The sequence below is a fragment of the Protopterus annectens genome, chromosome 2.part1 (genome assembly GCF_019279795.1).
Source record: "Protopterus annectens isolate FY-2018-M chromosome 2.part1, PAN1.0, whole genome shotgun sequence".
Taxonomy (NCBI): Eukaryota; Metazoa; Chordata; order Ceratodontiformes; family Protopteridae; genus Protopterus; species Protopterus annectens.
This window is the reverse complement of record NC_056729.1, coordinates 1,673,942,995-1,673,964,105: the sequence shown is the minus strand read 5'-3', so window position 1 is coordinate 1,673,964,105 and position 21,111 is coordinate 1,673,942,995.

The window sequence follows — 21,111 nt, the reverse complement described above, 5'->3', positions numbered from 1 at the left end:
AAAATGAATTTTAAAAACTGTGCAGAAACACCTACACCTAGACACAAAAACATATGTGTGAACATATATATATATATATATATATATATATATATATATATATATATATACACACACACACACACACACACACACACACACACACACACACACACACACACAATCAGTCATCAGTCTCTACCCATAAGCTGTGCAACCTTGAACAAGTCACAAAATTGGGCAGTACTCTCTCTTGAATAGAAGAACTTATCCCATTTGGTTAATTAATAAATATACTTCATCTATATGTATGTAAACATGTGTGTGAGTGCACGTCTGTGTCATGTATAGGTTCATAGGTAGGTACTAGGCTTTTGGCTCTAGGGCCTATATAAGCCTAGCCAAAAATGTACCCTGGCTTTTGCCACCCAAGAAAATTATTTTCCTGTGCCCCTGTGGAGCAAAGTCACAGAAGTGATCCCTGGGGTGACTTTCCTATTTCCCATCCAATCATCAAGATTTTTCTTGAAGAGTGTTAATGAGGAGCTCTGTTTGACATAGATAGGTAGTCTGTTCCAGAGTATGGGAAGTCTCTGGGACAGGAATCTATCCCTCCAGCATGTTCTGTTTATTGTGGTGACAAGGTTTAGGTCCCTAGAGCATGTTGCTTGGAGGGATTGAGATTTCTTTAAGTGGAGCATGTCCAACAGCTCTGGGTTTGACATAGCTTTGTATGTTAGGCAGAGATCGCCTCTGAGTAGGCGATATGCGACGGAGTAAAGCTGGAGTTTTTTGAGACGGTCTATCACATTTTTGGTGTTAAGTAGACTACCAGCTATGTGGTAGTTCATGGGTACAGAGTTTTTACCAAAGGGGATGACAATACACTTTTTGGCATTGAGCTTTAGGCCATGGCTTTGACACCAGGCATCTGTCTTAGTGAGGCCCTTTTGTAGTATGTCCACATCGTTAGGAGTTTTGATTGTGGCTCCTAGCTTGCAGTCATCTGCAAACTTTGTTAGCCAAAGACCTTCTGTGTTAGCCTGTACTTCAGAGAAGTAGATACCAAACAGGAGAGGACCCAGGACTGAACCCCATGGTACTCCACTTGTCACCGGTCTGAAGTCAGATTTGGAGTCTGCTACTTTCACAGTGTGGGTTCTGTCCATGAGCCAGTTGGCAACCCATCTTGTGATATGGGGATTTATACCTAGTTTAGTGAGCTTATCTATAATTCCAGAGTGAGGGATGGTGTCGAAAGACTTGATAAGATCTAGATAAGCTGTGTGAACCACCTTACCCTCATCTATGGCTTTGGTGACTGCTTCAAAGAAGTCAATCAGGTTTAGGAGACATGATCTGTCTTTTACAAATCCGAACTGGGTAGGGTCCAGAGTTTGGAGATTACCAATGTCTCTGTTTATGAGTTCCATGATGATACATTCCATGGCCTTGCAGACCAGGCTCATCAGGCTAATCGGGCAGTAGTTCCCGGGGTCCGTCGTGGCTCCCCCTTTGTGGAGTGGGATAACCATCGCCGTGTGCCATTCAGTGGGCACAAAGCCTGAGGTGAGGCTATGATTGAACATGGTACTTAAGTAGGGTGCCAGTTCATTCTGTAGTTCATGTAGAATGCAGCCTGGGATAATGTCAGGTCCCATGGATGCTGTTTTCTTGGCTTTGGAGAGTGCGTTTTTTACCTGTGCAGCCATGATTACAGGAACTTTGCATTCTTCCGGTATAGAGATGGGCCCTCTAGGAGGTGAGAGGGAGGTAAAGTTAGCACTGAACCTATCTGCCAGTATGCTGGCAATATCAGTTGGTTCTGTATATTTATTGCCATTGTGCTGTAACTCAGAGCAGATCTGAGTGTTGCCATTGAGATTCTTGACATAGCTATAGAATGCTTTGTGTTTGTCTTTAGAGTCATTGGCAATTTTGTTTTCGTAACTAGCTTTGGAGGATTTTATGAGGGATCTCAGCTTCTTACTGAGGTTGACCAGGGAGTTCCTCCAGTCATGGGATTTTACTCTTTTTTGCAACAGTTTCTTTCTTCTGTTGTAGAGTTTGTTTATGGCAGAGGACCACCAGATTGGCTTCCTTTTTTTGGAGGATAGCATCTTGGTTCTATTAGGGATAGCATGATCCATGCACAAGTGTAAGTGCTTATAAAGTGCATTTGTGTGTGATTCAGCAGTCGTACCTCTATTGTCCATCTGCATGGGTGTCATGAAGTTTGCCACTTCTGTCTTAAGAAGTGTGAAGTTGGCTTTGGAGAAGTTTTTTACAGTGGTTTCCCTATTTGGGGGTGGGGGCGGGGGCGGGATGTGGATTTCTAGGGTGATTTGCTTGTGGTCGGTTCTGACCAATGAGGAATTGACCTCTGGTGTGGAACACTGGCTGCCCATGTTGGTAATGACCAGGTCTAGGATATTGCTGCCCCTGGTGGGCGAGTGAATAAGTTGATCGAAGGTGTTGGAATTTATGAATTCCAGAAAACGTTGAGCAAAAGTGTTGGTACAGGAGTAGTTTTCCCAGTTAATGGTGGGGTAGTTGAAATCACCCATTATTAGGGTGTTGGGTTGTACCCTAATACTTTCCAGTGTATCAAGAAATGAGGAGTGGGAATCCTGGGGCATGGTGGGGGGTCTGTAGCACGCGACAATTTGGATTGCGGTCTTGCCCAGAGTTAGTTGCACTTTAATAATCTCGGATGCATTATGCTGTGCAACTATGTATGTATGTATATGAAGCATTCTTTTGCCATGGGCAGACATTCCACTGACTTTATTACAGTTATCTAGAAAGGACTGTATGGCTCTATCTACCATAAGGTATCTGCTTGTGCATCTGACGGCCAGGGTTTAACTAGCAGCCTCTATAAAGGAAAGTTTGTCAGTACAGGAGCAAACTGTTTGGTTGGAAACATGTTATTTTAACAGTGACAGTGTGGGAAGGAAACTTTGTAAGCCTGGGCTGAACACAGACAGGCTAAAGGTCGTACACAGAAGGTTGCGTGCCACCCCCTATTCATACTGTTACAGTTGTAGGGTACAAGTATCATTGTTATAAGTGAGTGTGATCTAAATGATCCACTGAAGGAGAGCAGGAAGAAAAAATAATTAGAAAAATGTATAATAATCTGATGCACTTATAGGCTGCATTCTCAGGCCTTGCTGATAGCAGGGATTTCCAACCTACAGTGTCATGTCCCTTCCTCTTAGACGATGAAAGGAGATATTTGACAACTCAGTTTTCCCCTTTCTGCCCCACTTCAGATACTTAGGTTATTATTTGATTTTGACTGTCTGGCCTCACATACAGAAGATTTCCCCTCTGTGCCAGTGATAAACTTGTAACGGTAATAGGAAAATTGGTGTCAAAGTGGGAAAATAGCTTTATGGATTTATGATTTTATGATATGCTATGAAGGTAAGTTCTTATGAGTTCAACCTATTGCAAATTATAATGTTTGTGAGACTGCACTTGACAAGCATAGGTTCATAACTGTTTTTTCAGTGTTTTGTTTCAGAATGTTATCATGCTATTTTTGTATTTATGAGCCAAACCTATGTTTATGTATTTTTCATATTGCCACCAGGAACATAGTATGCCATTTTTAGATTCAAAAGAACATATTTTGGTTATTATCTGCAGATAACATCTTCTGAACTAATGATATACTGTAAAGAAATTAACATACTATTTAGGGACATAATACTGAAAGCTGAAAAAAAATGCATTTGCTAAACTACCTCCACAGATAGGGAATGGACACTGTTGAACCTCAGACTACCAACTTTTCAATTCTGAAATCGTTCTGCTTTCTCCACCTTACCTTATTTGTAGTTTAACAAACCTCTGCTCAATGTAGGACTATTTGACTGCTTAGTTCCATGACCTTGTTTTCCCACATCTAGAATGGCATCATGGCATCATACCGCCCTTTTAAAAAACTCAGAATTATCTCTTGATGATTTCAGCTGCTTATCGTGATGATTCAGAAGTCCAGAAACCACTTTCATCTGCTGCCCAATCACTTCCAAGGTACCTTCTACATCTGCTTTTGTTAACCTCATAACCTTATTACTGTTCCCTGATTATTCTCTTCACTAGACTGACCTCCAACATTGACAAATTCCCCCTGCGTTCAGTCTGTTCCTCAAAAAACATCTCTTCACTTTTCTTCAAATCCAGAGCATTGTTATACATATGACAAGGTAATAAACATCCAGTACTACAAACACATTTAAAAGCACATCTTAAATGCTAAAGATATAGTTCTAGTTGTTAAATGTGACAGAGCAGCTTAAGGTAGTGACCAACCTTTTTTTAAACAAGAAACATATTTATTAAATTATCACTTGTGACATAGGCAATCATACATGTATATAAATGAAAACAAACCATGTTGGCATATTTTAGTTGTAAACATTATACATCACTTATACTATAGCTAGTCATTGTCAAACATTACATAGCTCATTCAAATCCTGCCTTCTTTTAAACCTCATTCTTCACCCAAAACATGCATGTATTGTTCCCACAATTTATAGGTTAGTAGTAGGCTAACTGCCCTTTTGGGCCATTTTAAGTCTAGCCAATTACCCCATGTCAGAATCAAACCCTGCACCTTGTGTTTTTAAGGTAAGCACCTTAACCATTATGTCAACCTCCCATCCACATTTTTGCTATGTAATTTGCTCCTACCCTTTATAAATATCCCATTTCCAGTTGTTTTATCTGTTTATCTGTTACTATATTCACTACTTGTAGTAAAGTTGGTTTAGACTTTGATTTCCATTTTCTAGTAATTGTTTTTTTGGCAACCACAATAATTAGACTCAGCAAGACCTTACTATGTCTAGGCAATTCAGATCAACACCATATGAGCAAAGTTTTAAAACTTCGAACATATAATAAAAAATATACAAAACCAAGACAAACCTACCTGACCAGCTCAAAAAAATAATTTCCTTAGTTATACCAGTTTGCTCACCAGTATTTCTGATAGATTAGTCTGCAGGGAATTTTTAAAGTCTGCTAACTCATTACACTCCCAAAAATATGTTCCCAATTACTTCTTTCTTCCCCATCACACCTCTGTTGCAATCCACTCGAGGAAAAATTCTATGAAGTTTACTTGGGGTATAAAAATACTTGTGCAAACACTTTCAACCAAAGATCATAAGTTGCCTAGACTTGTTGCATATTTGACATTGATACATATATATATCCCCCCATTTATAAATTGCTTATCCAGTCTCTCTTCCCAATCTTTTTTAACCTCCTCTGACTGATGCTTATAGTTAACATGTAATAATTTATATGCCTTACTAATTATCCATTTTTTTAACAGCAGCTTCTGTTCCAGATTCTACTAAAAACTGTACCAGTGCTGGTCTTTCACTTAATTTCTTTTGTTTTTGCCTATACTCTCATATGAATCCTTGATAGGGAAGGGAATCTCTAGCCTGCAGTCCCAATAAATGCCTTGCCTCTTCCCATTCTAATACCTTTCCCTTTGTAATTATTTGCTCCTAATACCTTCTTTACTTTGCCAGTTTTCTTTAGTAAATTCCAGCGGGTCTATATCAGAAGCACAAACTTTCAAAAGTTCGAGCTTCATATGGTCGACACCATATGAGCGAACTTTTGAAAGCTTGCAAGTTTCAGCGGAGATCGCCGTAGGGAATATTTACCTTTACTTCACTATAGTGCTATCTTGGAGTTGGTATATTGAAGTAGCGGTGGGTGTAAGGGGTGCAGGCCCCCACGAGTGGGGTGCAGGGGGGCTTGCCCCCCTGCTCAGAGCGTTCAGGTAGGTTTTTTTGGTTTTGTATATTTTTTTATTATATGTTTGAAGTTTTAAAACTTTGCTCATATGGTGTTGATCATATGAGCGCCAAAGTTTTAAAACTTTGAGCATATAATATAGACCCAATTCCATTCCCCTCTTACCTATTGTCAGTATCCTTAATTGCAGTCATCCCTATTGGCAGAATCTCCTTTCTCCATTCCTGTGTTGGCTTAATTCTTAGAATACTTTCTGCTGCTTTATGAATATAATATTCTGTATGGTTATTGTCCTTCTCCTTAACGATCTGTATTAAAATCGCAGTCTCTCCTTGTTTCTTGGGTCTCCCTGCTGTTTTGTTTCATCATCATCCCTTTCCTCTTTGAATTATCGCTTTCTGCTTGAGCGATGTATAGAAGTCTTAATTGTGCAGCTCTGAAATACCCTTCCAAATCACGTAATCCCAAACCACCTTGTTCTATTGGAAGGATCAGCTTATCCCCACTTGACTCTTGCCGTCTTCCTCTCCCAGATAAAATCCTTCAACTCTTTATTAAGTGCTTTCCACAACTTCTTCTCTGGTTGATAAAAATATGCCTGACCTATGTATAAAACTAAAGAGACTAAAACATTCACACTGCCTGTTATCTTGCTATCCATATCAATAAAAAAGAGCTTCCAGTTTATCAGTTTTTGTATTATCTTTTGTTTAGTCTCTTCCCAGATATGCTTAGCTGTCATAACACAGTCTTTTTTAATCAATGCTTCATTGTATCATGTCCCCATAAATATGGGTATTACTGAACCAATTCATCTGTGGGTACATAGTTTACAGCTATTGATTTTGTTTTAGCTTCATTAATTTTGTATTCCGAAAGGACTTGAGATTGTCTTAGAATGTTACACAACACCAGAATGTCTTTTTCTTGTTTTATCAGGTATAAAATAATGTCAACTGCAAGTAAAGCCAGCTTTTCTTGACTGCCACACCAATTATATCCTTGCATATTCGAGTCCCTTATTTTCTTTGCAATGGTTCTAAGCATAAAGCAAATAACAAAAGAGAAAGAGAACACCCCTGCCTGGTTCCTCTGCTCAAACAGAACTTATCAGAGAGGAACCCACCCAAATTATTTTTTGTCTCTGATCCCTCATATATTCACCTAGTCAACCTTATAATTTTATCAGGAAATGCAAGTGCTTCCATTGCCCTGACCTTGTTGAATGCTTTATGTGCATCAAGGACCTCCAACCACAATGGTATTTTCTTACATTCTGCTTCTCTCTGGATCATCGGTGTTCTGTTAATGTTGTCAAATGGTTGCCTCTCCTCCACAAAACCACAGTGATCCATATTTATCAATTTTGGCAACACCTTTGCCATTCTTTAAGCCATTATAGACATAAACACTTTATAATAATGGTTTAGAATCAAACTGGCCCTGTATGAAGCTAGATCTGATGGGTCTTTACCACCTTTAGGTATTACAGTCATCACTGCTTTCTTCTAGGATGTTGGTGATTCTCCTTTTAAAATACTGTTAAACAAAACCTTCCAGATATTTATAAGTTTCTTTCCTCCTAGCTTCTAAAGTTCTGCAGGAATACCATCTACTCCTGGGGACTTTGCTGTCAATTGTTTATACATCACCATTTTTATCTCATCTTCTCCTATCCTGTTAGCAATTGAGCCTCATCTACCTCTAACCTTGCCATATTTAATTCTTCTATAAACACTTCCATTGTATATTTTCCTGCATTCCAAATTTCTCTGCTTTATACAGATTTTCATAAACTTTCCAAAATATTTCTAGTACCGCTACAGAATCTCTGGCTGTCTTCCATGGTATATGCTCCCTAAGCTTGGTGACAACCTTTTTTACTTTCTGTTGCCAAAGTCGTTGCGCTAAAAGTTTTTTGTGCTCGGGAATTATTATCAAAAAACAGTTGCTTAGCAACAGTCTTTCTAAACTCATGCATATTATTGAGGTAATCCCTTAGTTTCTGTTTAGCTCTCTGCAATTGCTCCTCTTCTTCTTCTGTGAGAGTCCCCCTATTCTACAATACGTTAACCTTTGCAGTACTGCTAAATAATTCTTGTTTTTGTAGTTCTTAACTGTATCTCATTTCTTTTATTTCTACCCTATTTTTAAACTCCACTTTAGTTTTATCTTTGCTCCCTAGTTATATTTTCAGAAGAAATTGCTCTCTTCCCTAATAACTCCCAAATAATTTCCATTGCCCATTCCTTAAATTCCTCTCTGTTTAACAGGTAGGTGGGAAACTGGGGTCTATATCAGTTCCGCTAAAATCCAGTACAGCAAATACCAAAAAATCGACATGTATTAATCGAACCGCGAATACACCGAACGCAATAAACCATGAAATTTAAAACATCGAATGGTCATAGTTGGCCAACCACACTACCCGCTACATACTACCTACCCAAACAAAATAAATAAACCACATACAAACACTAACCAAACCCTACTCCTAACCCTAAAGTAAAGCACCAAAACCCAACTTCTAACACTACACTAAACCCCACATATACAACTATCTATGCACTATCCTTAACCCCTCCCTAACCCTAAGGTCCGTAACTACCACACACTTCCCCTACGGCGATATACCCTAACAAAATAAAAAACACACATAAATACATTTAACAAAACCCTACTTCTAACACAACACTAAATCTTACATACATTACTTATCTATACACTTACCTTAACCCGCACCCTACCCTAAGGTCCATACCTATCGCACACTTACCTTACGGAGCCATACCACAGATGGGCCAACCAAAACACTTCGACATTTTGGATTTCGCTGTTTTGGACATTCAGCGTTTACGTAGTTCGCGCAATACGTGTCGATCATTTCATATTCGTGGAAACGGTGTTTCGATCGTCTGATAGGGACCCGGGAAACTGCTAGTGAATCATTTTTATTTTATTATCCTGCATTTTTATTTCAATTATTATTGGCACGTAATCTGAAATAGTTATTGGATGCATATCAAAACTTTCAATTAAATGCACATGTTCTTGTGAAATATAATTTCTGCCTAGCCTAGCCCAGTTTTTGTACCTTGGGAAATAATATGTACATTCACTCTAAACTCCTACTACTCAATTCAAATTTTCAGAACCAAATATTTTCATAATTTTCTTGAAACATCTACCCTCTTTTGTTATATTTCCCATCTATGCCCCCTGATACATCCTCACTGCTGCAAATCAAATTCCAGTCCCCACCAATAAATAACATTCCTTAATGAAAGCCAATTATTTCTCCCAGAATTTTCTTAACTTTACTATAGCAGTTTTAGGTGGAATGGAAATACATGCCAGTGTAATTCTCCTCCCTTGCCAGTAGCCACTTAGTACTACAAATCTGCCACTATTATCTTGTGTTTCCTCTTCTACTACTAATGGGGCTCCTCTGGCAATTAATAAAGGTACTCCCCATTTCTTTTGTCCCTGATATTCTGCTGAATAATCACCTTGAAATCCTTTATCAAATTTACATGCTCAGTTCAGCTATTTATACTCTGTTTGGCAAGCTGACCTTTTATACAGTTTGTGTGATTTGGACAATTGGATGAGGAACAGGAAATTCATCCCTGGCTTGGCACCTATATCTCTAATGGACACAGGCAACCTGTAAATGTTTCATCTCCCAGGCCCCTACTTTTAAATGCTTCATCTCCCAAGCCGCTGCTTACACTTATCAATGGTACCAGAACTTGTCAGAGATTTGGGATGCATGGCTAGGTTTAAAAAGGCCCTTGTGGTCATTAGCCTAATAAACACCTATGAACCTATGAACCTATAAGGTGCTTCATGTCATATCCATTTGAACCTATGTCACATGTTACAAAACTTTTTGTTTTAATGAAAAAAAAAACAAGCACACCCACAGAACACCCCTAAAATCTATTAACTTAATACTAACACAAAAAACTATGCACATTTTCAAATAATGAAGTTTAACCCTTCTAATAGGAACACTTGTCCCAGACTGACAGCCTCACTCACAGACTTTTATTTATTATTTTATTTTATTTTACATTTGTTGCCCGGGCTAGTCTAACTAGATATATGTCCATTTTCAGTAGAGGCCCAGGGAGATAAGCTCCAAGATTAAACTAATGTAACAGGAATACAAATCAAAACAGCAACATAAAACTAGTACATGTTAAAAATACAAATACAGTAAAGCTGCAGACTAACATAGTAAAACTAGCATGAAGGAGTAAAGGCACAAAATGCTAAAAAATGATTAAATGCGTTATAGCTGTAGGCTAGCATTGAAGGAACTAACATCAATAGAAAAACATGAATGCGGGTTTTGGCAATGCAGTAGTTTGAGAAGCATATATCTGAGGTATATAGTTTGACATTACTTATACAGAAGAGTGGGGAAGGGATGAGAGTCTCTAACTAGTTATTATGCCTATTTAGAACTTTACACATGTATGACATAGGTGGCATTAATACAAAAACTGACAATGAAAGTGCCAGGAGCAGGAGTAGGGTTTTAGAAATGTACAAAGTAAGTTTCATGTAATAAGAAAGAAATAAGAAACTACAATATTAACTAAGAGGAGGGTTTATTTTCCCACTAGTGGGTTATAGAAGGGGAAAAGGCAGTATACTTGACAGTTAGTGTTAATCTGGGTTAGTACATGGGCATAACCAACCTATAATGAATATTATCATAGGATCATAGGAAGGCTATTGGCCCTGAAGCCCTTAAAAGCCTAGCCAAGAATTTAGCCCATGTTCTGACAAGTCAGAGCCCGATGCCCCTGTCCAGCAGGGATACAGGAGGAATCCCAGGGATGTATTTTCTTGGGTCTATATTACATAGTCGAAGTATGACAACTTCTATCGTGATATGGTCGAAATCATAAATTCAAAATTGTCATACTTTGATTGGGAAAAAATAAAACAAAAAAAAACATACCTGAGGGTTGTAAGCAGAGGGGCAAGCCAATCTGCACCCCCCACATGGGGGGCTGCACCCCCCCCACTCTTTAAATATACCAACTCCGAGGTTGCGCTACAGTGCAGTAAAGGAAATTTCCCCTTTACTGCACTGTAACATGACCTCAGACTTGGTATATTTAAAGAGCGGGGGGGGGTGTGGGGGGTGCTGCGGGCTTCCCCCCCTGCATATAACCTTTTATTTTACTTTTCCTTTTTTTTTAAATTTCTTTTATGCATGGTCGAAGTTCTGTAACTTCGGACATATTTGTTCGTACATCTGTCAGTCGAAATTATGGAACTCCGACTATGTAATATAGACCCTATTTTTCTTCCCCATCCAGTTATCCAGGTTGTGCTTTAAAAGGGTTAATTAGGTACTCTGCTTGATGTGGAGGGGGAGTCTATTCTACAGAAGGAGGAGTCTCAGGGACAAAAATCTGTCCCACCAACAAGTCCTACTGATGTCACAGACCAGGTTGAGGTCATGTGTGTGGGTTACTCGAGTAGAGCTTGACTTGCGGATATGCAGCAGTCCTATCAAGGCGGGGTCTGAGATTGCTTTGTATGCCAAACTGAGGTCACCTCAGAGGAGTCTATATGAGACTGAGTAGAGGGACAGGGCTTTTAGCCTATTTGTGCAGGGTAGATGTTTGAGGCCCCGGATTCTACTAGTGAGGAGCCTCTGTGGTTTCTCCAGTTGCTGCATGTGCTTTGTGATGTACATGCTGAAAGGGGCTTTGTACTCAATAATGTGTCTTATAAGGAAAGAATACAGGAATGGTATGACCTGATTATCCCTGATTGAGATACTCTTCTTAATAAGGTGGCCCATGTAGAAAGCTTTTCATACAACGGAGGCAATATGGTTGTCAAAGGTCAGTTTGCTCTCAACCTGGGTGCCCAGGTCCCTCACTACTGATTGCATGATTAGGACCTTGTTATTAAGTGGCAATTTGTGCAGCTGTCACTCTCCACAAAGGGGATGATGATGATGCATTTTTTGGCATTCAGTTTGAGGCCACGTTTCTTGCACCAATAATTTGTTTGGGTGAGACCCTCTTGGAGGATATCCACATCACTAGGGGAATTGATGGCAGTGCCCAGCTTGAGTCATCTCTAAACTTGGTCAGCCATAGCCTACTGGTTTTTAAGAATAAGGGTGATGTGCAGAGCTGTAGTAACTACAGAAGGATTAAACTGATCAGTCACAGCATTATGTTATGGGAAAGAGTAGTGGAAGCTAGGTTAAGAAGGGAGGTGATGATTAGTGATCAGCAGTATGGTTTCAGGCCAGGAAAGAGCACTACAGATGTGATGTTTGCTCTGAGAGTGTTGATGGAGAAGTACAGAGAAGGTCAGAAGGAGTTGCATTGTGTCTTTGTGAACTTAGAGAAAGCATATGACAGGGTGCCTAGAGAGGAGTTTTGATATCGTATTAGGAAGTCGGGAGTACCAGAGAAGTATGCAAGAGGGGCACAGGATATGTATGAGGGTAGTGTGACAGCACTGAGGTCTGCTGTGGGAGTGATGGATGCGTTTAAGGTGGAGGTGGGATTACATCAAGGATCAGCTCTGAGTCCTTTCTTATTTGCAATGGTGATGACATACGAGATCAGACAGGAGTCCCCGTGGACTATAATGTTTGCAGAGGACATTGTGATCTGTAGTGAGAGTAGGGAACAGGTGGAGGAGACCCTGGAGAGGTGGAGATATGCTCTAGAGAGGAGAGGAATAAAGATCAGCAGGACTAAGACAGAATATGTGTGTGTGTAAATGAGAGGGAGGATAGAAGAATGGTGAAGATGCAGAGAGTAGAGGTGGCGAAGGTGGATGAGTTTACATACTTGGGATCAACAGTTCAGAGTAATGGTGAGTGTGTAAGAGAGTTGAAGAAAAGAGTACAGGCAGGATGGAGTGGGTGGAGAAGAGTGTCAGGAGTGATTTGTAACAGACGCGTACCAGTAAGAGTGAAAGGGAAGGTCTACAAGAGGGTAGTGAGACCAGCTATTTTATATGGGTTGGAGGCAGTGGCATTGACAAAAAGGCAGGAGTCAGAGCTTGATGTGGCAGAGTTGAAGATGTTAAGATTTGCACTGGGTGTGACGAGGATGGACAGGATTAGGAATAAGTATATTAGAGGGTCAGCCCAGGTTGGAAGGTTTGGAGACAAAGCCAGAGAGGCAAGATTACATTGGTTTGGACATGTGCTGAGGAGGGATGCAGAGTATATTGGGAAAAAGATGCTAAGGATGAAGCTGCCAGGTAACAGGAAAAGAGGAAGGCCTAAGATAAGGTTTATGTATGTGGTGAGAGAGGACATGCAGGTGGTTGGTGTGACAGAGCAAGATGCAGAGGACAGGAAGAAATGAAAACAGTTGATCCGCTGTGGCGACCCATAATGGGAGCAGCCGAAAGAAGAAGACTACTGTCCACCTGTGTCCCAAGGTCTCTTATCACACTTTCAGTGTTAAGTAGACTATCGCCTATGTGGTAGTTTATGGGTACAGAGTTTTTACCTAAAGGGATGACAATGCACTTTTTGGCATTGAGCTTGAGGCCATGGCTTTGACACCAGGTGTCTGACTCAGTGAGGCCCTTTTGTAGGATGGCCACATCATTAGGAGTTTTGATTATGGCTCCTAGCTTGCAGTCATCTGTGAACTTTGTTAGCCAAAGACCTTCTGTGTTAGCCTGTACTTCAGAGAAGTGGATACCAAACAGGAGAGGACCCAGGACTGAACCCTGTGGTACTCCACTTGTCACTGGTCTGAAGTTGGATTTAGAGTCTGATACTTTCACAGTGTGGGTTCTGTCAGTGAGCCAGTTGGCAACCTGTCTTGTGACATACGGATTTATACCTAGTTTAGTGAGTTTATCTATAATTCCAGAGTAGGGGATGGTGCAGAAAGCCTTGGTGAAATCTAGATAGGCTGTGTGAACCACCTTGCCCTCATGTACGGCTTTGGTGACTGCTTCAAAGAAGTCTATCAGGTTTAGGAGACATGATTGGCCTTTTACAAACCTGAACTGGGTAGGGTCCAGAGTTTGGAGATTACCAATGTCATTGTTTATAAGTTCCATGATGATATGTTCCATAGCCTTGCAGACCAGGCTTGTCAGGCTGATGGGGTGGTAGTTCTCAGGGTCCGTGGTGGCTCCCCCTTTGTGGAGTGGGATGACCATTGCTGTGTGCCATTCAGTGGGCACAAAGCCTGAGGTGAGGCTATGATTGAACATGGCACTAAGATGGGGTGCCAGTTCATTCTGTAGTTCGTGTAGAACCCAGCCTGGGATGTTGTCAGGTCCCATGGATGCTGTGTTCTTGGCTTTGGAGAGTGTGTTTTTTTACCTGTGCAGCTGTGATTACAGGAACTTTGCATTCTTCTGGTATAGAGATGGGCCCTTTAGGGGGTGAGAGAGGGGTAAAGTTAGCACTGAATCTATCTGCCAGGATGTTGGCAATATCAATTGGTTCTGTATATTTAGTGCCATTGTGCTGTAACTCAGAGCAGATCTGAGTGTTGCCATTGAGATTCTTGACATAGCTATAGAATGCTATGTGGTTGTCTTTAGAATCAGTGGCAATTTTGTTTTCGTAACTAGCTTTGGAGGATTTTATGAGGGATCTCAGCTTCTTACTGAAGCTAACCACGGAGTTCCTCCAATCATGGGGTTTTACTCTTTTTTGCAACAGTTTCTTTCTTCTGTTGTAGAGTTTGTTTATGGCAGTGGACCACCAGATTGTCTTTCTTTTTTTTGGAGGCTAGCATCTTGGTTCTGTTAGGGATTGCATGATCCATGCACTCGTGTAAGTGCTTATAAAGTGCATTTGTATAGGATTTAGCAGTCATACCTCTATTGTCTGTCAGCATGAGTGTCGTGAAGTTTGCCACTTCTGTCTTAAGAAGTGTGAAGTTTGCTTTGGAAAAATGTTTTATGGTGGTTTCCCTAATTGGGGGTGGGGGTGGGATGTGGATATCTAGGGTGATTAACTTGTGGTCGGATCTGACCAACGAGGAACTGACCTCTGGTGTGGAACACCGGTTGCCCATTTTGGCAATGACCAGGACTAGGATATTGCTGTCCCAGGTGGGGGTGTGGATAAGTTGATCCAAGGCACTGGAATTTATGAATTCCAGAAAACGTTGAGCACAAGAGTTGGTACATGAGTAGTTTTCCCAGTTAATGGTGGGGTAGTTGAAATCACCCATTATTAGGGTGACAGTGGATGTCCTCTGCTCCGCTAAGATGAAGCCGGTACTCAGGCTTTGGTTGAATAGGGTGCCTAATGGTGCTGCAAGTTCCTGCTTGAGTTCATGTAGGATGCAGCCTGGGATGTTATCGGGTCCCATGGAGGCTATATTTTTTGCCTTTGAGAGGGTAGTGATGACTTGCTCTCAAGAGATAAGGGGAGAGGGCATGTGCTGGGATGCCCTGATTTACTGATGGGGGAATGGGGGGTGAAGTTTTCGCTGAACTTGTCTGCCAGCAGGTTGGCTATATCTATGGCATTTGTGTATGTGGTGTCCTTGACCACCAGTTCTGAGCAGATCTGAGTGCTTCTATTGAGATTGCAGACATATGTGAAGAAGGCCTTATGAGTGTTTTAGTAGATGTGGTCAGTTTGAAATCGACGTTTGCTTTGAAGGCTTTCACTAGTGCTTCTATTTGCTTGTTCAGGCTAAGGAGAGATTGTTTCCAATTGGCATCTGCTCCTTCTTGGTCTGGACAGCATTTTTTTTCCTTTTATTATAGAGTTTATTTATTGCAGATGTCCATCAGACAGGTTTACTCTTCCTTGAGGAGGAGGATTTTATTCTCTCGGGTATACCTGATTCCATGCAGATATATAAATGCTTGTACAGTATTTGCTGTAGGTTTAATCATTTGTGCCAGTTCCTATGAAGGGGGAGGGGGCTGTGAAGCTATTTATACCTTCCCTAAGGTGGTTGTAATCAGCTTTGGAAAAGTTTTTATGTTGAACCCTAGCGGGGGGTGGGAGAGATGGTGACTTCGAAAAAGTGGTCAGATCTTACCAGGGAGGATGACACTGTAGGGGTCCTGCAGTGGTTACTCATGTTGGTTAACACCAAGTCCAAGATATTATCACCTCTTGTGGGGGGTGTGGGCCAGCTGGTCCAAGGCATTTGCATTGAGAAAATCCATGAATCTCTGGGCATTTGTGTTTTGGCATGAGTAGTTCTTCCAATCTGTGTTTGGATAGTTAAAGTCACCCAGGATCAGAGTAAAGTGTTGAATCTTGTTAGATTTGAAGAGGTCAAGATAGGTGGAGTGGGCACCTTGAGTCAAAGTTGGGGGCCTGTAGATAGCTATGATTTGAATAGGGGTCTTGTCAACAGATAACTGCACCTGGAGTGTCTTCTTTGTGTCATAATGTTTGACCAGCCTGGAGGTGTGTATGTATTTAATGTAAATTGAAACTCCACCTCATTTTGCTTTGCTGCCCATGGTTTGGGGTCTGAATGTATGATAGGATGATTAACCTGGTATGGCTGGGATGCTCTGTGCAACTTTGAACCAGGTTTCTGTGACTGCACAAATATCAACATCTTCCAGGGTTAAGAATGCTTGCAACGAGTGAAGTTTCATATTTAGACTCCTAGAGTTTAGCAGAATGACCTTTAATTTGTGTTTTGATGAACTTTTCATGTTGGTTTCAACCTCATGCCATTGCCTAAAAAGGCACGATGGGGGAGGCAAAAGCCTTTGCCAGAAGTATGAAGCCCAAGGGAAACAGATGCAGGTGATCTCTGATAAAGCATCGTGGTCTATCGATCATGTCTTCCCAGGCTGTCAGTTACTGGACCCCCTTGTAATGACACCAGAAACTAAGCCAATTGTTAAAGTCAATCTTTTTCTGTTTGTATTGAGGCATCATTCTGGGAGATGGTAGAATGCTGCTTAAGGCTAGGGACATACCTGCCTGGAACACATACTCAGTGAGCTCAATCATGTCTCTCTTCATATAGTCCAGGGAGGTACAGCTCAAGTCATTCACGCCAACATGGACTATGACATTCATAACAGTGCCTGTTGTTAAGAGACTTGAGTTTATGTGTGATATGATGGATTCTGGCACCTGAAAAACAAATAACTGTGATTTTCTCTTTATCTAGGCTGGTGAGGGGCACATCTGTGGGTTTCAAAATGGAGTCTCCTATGACTAATATGTTGGGTTTATGATTAGGCCTTAGTGGCTGTGAGACACAGTTGTGTGGACTATGTGTGGTGTGGTGGGCTGTGGAGTTTATGTGTGTTTTTGCCTTGGAGGTCTCTTTTGTTTGGGTATGTTTTTGATGAGGACCTTCGCATATGTGGGTCTGTGCTCTGTAGGTGTGGGTGGTGTTTGTGGTGTGGTGTTTCTGTTGACAACCTTCTCAGTGCCAGATATAATGGCTTGTGAGGGAAAGAGCAAAGGTTCTTAATCTAATTGCATCTCTCACAAATTGTGTTCCTAAGTGGTAGTAGTATAGGGTTGTCCATGTACATGAGGCAGTTGCTACACTGTCCCAGGATGCCCATATTAACTAGAAAGGCAGGAGAAACTGTAGGAAATTGCCCATTCATATTTGTCAGAATCTGATGGTGAGAGATCTGAGAGAGCTAAGGGGGTAAAGGGTGTAAGGTGTAAGATGAGTACTACTAGGTGATCACACAAGCGCTACTAAGGGAAAATTTATAGCTGGAATAGCTTACAATGGCTTAAGAACAGTGCAGCTGCAGTGTGCGATGCACACACAAGCCTAAACCAGCTCAAACGTGAGGTTTAAATACCAGAAAAAATAGAAGATTCTAGTAACACAGCAATCTAGCCAATCCTGCTAGCCCCTGCTCTCTTTACCAATCAGATTGTTCCAGACAAGGTCCAGGCAGTCCTACTTCTCTCACTAGCAGAGAAGACAGGCTCCTACCAACACAAGATGGCTGTGAGGAACAGTGATTAAATGCATTAAAATGCAATTAAACAGTAATGAATTGCAGTTAATCAGTAAATTGCTTTAAAACAGTGCAAATGTGATAACTTAGCTATAAGGCACAGATGAAAATGATAAGCAAGTTCAAATGCAATAAAATAAGTGAAAATAAATTTAAAAGCACTTACATTGGTCTTGGAGCCTCGGGAATATTGTAAAATGTCCTAGAGATGATGCACCTCAGCAAAGCCTGGTTCAAACAAGCCCAAACCAGCTCAAACATGGGGGTTTAAATACCACAAAAAATAGGAGATCCTAGTAACACAGAAAATCTAGCCAATCATGCTAGCCCCAGCTTTTTTTACCAATCAGCTTGTGCCAGATAAGATCCAGGCAGCCCTGCTGCTTTCACTAGCAGAGAAAATAGGCCCCTACCAACACAATATGGCTACCAGAAACACAGAAGGCAAACACAGGATGGCTGCCAGAAACACAGAAGGCAAAAACAAATAGCTCTGGATGCAGCAAACCTGTATCCAGACTATGCTACTCAATTTAAGGGTTAAGAACACAGTAAAACTCACAGAAAAGTACAGATTAACCACTTACAGATAAAAACAGAACTCACAGTATGAAAAATACAGTTAAACAGTAATGAAATGCAATAAAATGCAATTAAACAGAATGAATTGCAGTGCATATCAAGAAATACAGTTAAACAGTAATGAAATACAGTTAATTAGTAAATTGCTTTAAAATAGTGCAAATGTGAAAAATTAGCCATAAGGCACAGATAAAAATGATAGGCAAGTGCAAATGCAATAAACTAAGTGAAAATAAATAAAAAAGCACTTAGATTAGTCTTAGAACTTAAGGAATTTTGTAAAATGCCACAGAGATGATGCACCTCAGCAAAGCTTGGTTCAAACAAGCCTATCCATGCTAAGATGCATGATACAGCCTGTGCTCCTACTTCCACTAAGTGCTGTTTTTATCTTATATTTAATCCTCTTCCAGATTAGAAAACCACTTGAATGCTTTCAGAAGACATTATCTCTTAGCAATTGAAAGAAGTATTCACTTTTTATTACCCCTTATAAGATTTTCTCCATAGAAACATGAGAACCATATTCACAGTTGTCACCACTAAAAACAAGCAAAAGGCCTTAATCCAGTCATTCCTCTACACTTATGCAAAAGTAAAAAAAAGCATATCAAGTATTTTTCTTGTACCATGCTCTTTTGTCCATACTTCTCTTCCTCTCTCTTTTTAGACTGGAGTGCCTACATTTCTTAAAACTGAACAAGGAGAAAGAAAGAAAGAAAGAAAGAAAGAAAGAAAGAAAGAAAGAAAGAAGAATGAAAAACAGAGCCACCTGTTTACTTTAGTATCCTATTACACACAAAAATAGCTGGGAAAGCTTTACTTTATAGCATGCAGTTTACGTCATGCATTATAAAAATACTACTGTTAAGAACAACAATTTGTTTTACTTACAGTTAACTCTTTCTTTCCTCTTCCACTCCACTAAATGTTCTTTCCAAATATTAATGACATTTATTTCATTTATTTATTTTACATTTGTTGACCGGGCTAGTCTAACGAATACAAATCCATTTTCAGTAGAGGCCCGGGGACAAAAGCTCCAACACAAACACAGTATGTATAATAAAAAGTTGTCACAATTCAGAGAAGTATAAAGTAGTTGAAAAGTTCTGAACAGTTACAGCTGTATAGGCTTGATGCAGTTGTCATTACAAGAGTACATAGCTCATGATGAGGAGAAATGAAAAGCAAAAATAAAATACAAAACAGTTGTTTACTTATAGAAACAGAAAAAAAATAGGATAAAAAAGATGTTTCAGACATGAAAGTAGGGCATATGCTTTGGAGTCCCCTACGTGTTTCAGAAAGTCAAAGAAGTCTAATATTTCCAGGTTTTCTCATTCCATCATGTTTCACAAATATAATTAATGCTTTAAAATCTGACATTTATTTGTCAGTTTCCAAGTTGCTTGTTTTCTTCCTGTTGATCTCTGTCTCCCAAATCCAGTCTCTGTTTCATTTCCAACATACTCCTGGTTAGTCTAGTAAACTCCTGTGCTTTCTTTCTGTCTCTCATGCATTTTCCTTTGAAACATTAGAAAAGGTTTCACTGCTGTAGTCCCTCTGTGGGCTTTATTACCAGAAGAACAAGAAGCAGAATTATCCTTCTATTTTACAGCTCACTTTTTGTTCGACAAACTTTTGTATTTCCTTTTTAGCATATTATGCATCAAAAAATGTTTTTGACCTTCCAGGAAGGAATATTCTGAAAATAGCTAGATATAGCAGCTTGAATCTTATGCCTGCTTCTCAACATTCCCTGATTACTGGAATAAATTTACTCATATTCTGCCTGGTGTACAGTGAGTAATTATTTTCCACAAACACTCTACTGTTTCCCACTTTTAGAATTTTGTCCTTCCACCTCTTTTTTTCAGAATCAACTATTTCTACTGGTAGGACTGCATCTTTATTATTAATGGTCTAGATTGCTTTTCCATGGTCAGTTTTGGAGCATACACATGATGTGCCCTTTCAATTAACAATTCCTGATGTGGAATACTAGTCCAATTGCTTATTTGTGCTTTCATAAAATTAATACAGTCTGTTTCTTCCAGCTTCTCTGGTACAGCAGGCAATCTCTTTTCCCTGTGTGCAGTGTCCTGTAATTCTATTATTTTTTAAACATCTCTTCTTGAGTAGTCTCATACTCAGTCTTTTCTTAATTTTGACCTCTAATTTTTGCAGTTTTAGCGCCTCATCTTAATATCTGTTTAAAGCCTCTTCCATTTTTCCAGCCTTTTATTTGAGTTGATATACTCCTTCAGTGTTTCATTTATTTTAATCAGCTCTGAGCACATTTGACGTATTTTTTTCTTCTAGATTACTGGAAGTCATGTCTTGCACCATAGCTGGAGCTTGCACTGCTTTTTTATGAACAGCTGCAGGATTCTTCTCAGTCAGTTTTTTTCCTCCTCACGTATTGTGATTGATTTTCTTTCAGTTTTTTCTGAATTTTTTTTTTGCTGGCATCCAGGCATTGCACTTACTAGCCACTTACTGAAAGTTACCCAAAAAGGCAAGTTCACTAGCTTTCTTTTCTGAAGTTTCTATTTTCACACTGGAAGAGCTAAAATGAAGCTGTTATTCAGTGTGCAGCTATCTTGGAAGTCCAAGAGAGTGACCAGCCTTGTGAAGCATCATGGGATCTCAGATGTTAAATTTTGAGTGACCATTGTATTGTGTCAACTGTTTTGTCTGTCAGATCACATGTAATTATATATGTCTGTACGTATGTATGCATGAATCTACTTACTTATGTATGTTCACCATGTTGCCCCTATTGGGAGAAAACTC